This window comes from Alligator sinensis, unplaced genomic scaffold (genome assembly GCF_000455745.1).
Source record: "Alligator sinensis unplaced genomic scaffold, ASM45574v1 scaffold131_1, whole genome shotgun sequence".
NCBI lineage: Eukaryota > Metazoa > Chordata > Crocodylia > Alligatoridae > Alligator > Alligator sinensis.
This window is the reverse complement of record NW_005841830.1, coordinates 4396670-4398851: the sequence shown is the minus strand read 5'-3', so window position 1 is coordinate 4398851 and position 2182 is coordinate 4396670.

The window sequence follows — 2182 nt, the reverse complement described above, 5'->3', positions numbered from 1 at the left end:
TCCTGCAGCACCATGTCAACCCGGGCATGGCACCGGCAGGTCGGTTAACCCCGGCCTGGCTCCGCGGCTTCTCCAGCCCCAGGTCAACCCGGTTGTAGCCAAGCAGCTCCTGCAGCACCATGTCAACCCGGGCATGTCAACCAGCACCATGACAACCCCTGGAACTTCACTGGTGTCAAAGGTCATGTGACATCACTTCCTGATATACCACTTCCTGTGACGTCTTTGAATATGGCTCACTGGCCCACTGGGTGATAAAAAGTTGGTGATCCGGCCCCGCATTCAAAAAGGTTGGACACCCCTGGCCTAGAGCTTTGTAGAGTGTTACCCTCTTACAAGTTACTTAAAATCCTTGTTAGTTCCACCTAAGTCCTCAAACAAAAGATAAGATTATGTTGCTTCATCAAATCCACATCTGCAAGACCTGTTTTTGCAAGCAGATCGTTGACACAAGAAGCTGCAAGAAACTAACTGAAGTAGGATTGATAAACATTAGACAGCAAAAAGATTTTTCTTTTCCAAAATGGGATCCAGAGAGAATTAGGTTTGCAAACTTGAGCAACACTTGGTGGAGAGCATGTGACAGTTGATACGTCAAGCAAAAAAGATGCTTTAGAAACTCTGGACATCTTTATACGTGCTTTGGAGCTCTGGGACCCGCTTTAATTAAAGTGCCCACAGCATCATGTATATGCAGCATCTCCATGCTTCAAAATGGTGGTGGGGGCGCTTTAACTAAAGCTCCTTCAATCAGCTTTAGTTAAAGCACCCCCACCATCATTTTGAAGTACAAAAACACTGAATACATGTGATGCAGAGTCTGTTTCAATGCATGCTATTTAACGTGTATCAGAGCAGTTATCTAGCACATGTATAGGTGTGCTCTGTTAGCCAGATCTGCTTTTGGAAAGTGTGACCAATAGAACTAGGTCATAATCCTTTTAAAAAAAATACATAGCTCATTAAGTACAGTTTCCACTTGGTTATCTTTATAATATAATTCTGGCAGTAAGTAGCTTTACAGCATATCTGTATGCTATCTCAGGCAAAGACTCCACTTCAAAAGCAAAGATTTAAAACCAATACATCCTTTCACTCTTGCATGGGAAAAACTAACAACTTAGGCCATCTGCTATAGTCTACTAGTGACTGCTGGTGCCCAGAATAAGTGGAGCTAAATCTGGCAATTAGATAGAAGCCTTTATCACCACACCTTCTTCCTTTCCCCCAAAAGTACAAAAAAATGTTGATGTGATTTGGGAAGCCAGTCAATCAAATGAACAATCTGGGGCCTTTTATTTCACTTCAATAAATACGGCCTTGTCCCACTGCTCCAAAAGCCCCTTTGCTCTAACTCCTGCCATATCTTCCCAGCTTCTCCTGAAATGGGCAAGCAAAGTCCTCCTACATTCTGCTCCCTAGCTAACGGCTACCCCCTCCTTTCACTTTTTCACAACATAAGCACTGACCTGCTGTCTTCTTGAAATCAAAGGTATCTCCTTTCCTCCAATTCAGTGATGCCTCATTTGGGCCTCTGGTGCTTCTCCAGATGCATTAGCAGAGCTACATACTCAGGCTGCACCTACTTGGGACATCTTTCACTCCAAAGAAGACTGTAGACTTATGCTAGTCTCTGTTCTTCTTTATACATTCAATGAAGAATGAAACAGGAGCAGAGACACCCAAACTAGTTTTAAACAAGCTAGCTAAGTACTAGAAGAGGCCTTGTGAATACATTAGCTTAAGCTGAGCTTCATGTTGCTATGGCTAGTTAGCTCAGTTACATGTATGATATATGGAAGTTTACCATGTAGACCTTCCCTCATGAGAAGCTAAGGACCCACAAGCCTCATCTGCCCCTGGCCCTACATGGTGTGATGCTGCTGAAACCTTTAAATGAGCTGGCAGTATCAGTCCCTCCTACTCCTTTCTCAGGTTGCACTCTTTGTTGTTGTACTGACGAGCTTAATATCTGCCAGCAGCATGCCCTCCTGCTGCTCTCTGCATTTACCATCCAGGTCCTCATCCATAGATTCATAGATGTTAGGGTCGGAAGGGACCTCAATAGATCATCGAGTCCGACCCCCTGCATGGCAGGAAAGAATGCTGGGTCTAGATGACCCCAGCTAGATGCTTATCTAACCTTCTCTTGAAGACCCCCAGGGTAGGGGAGAGCACCACC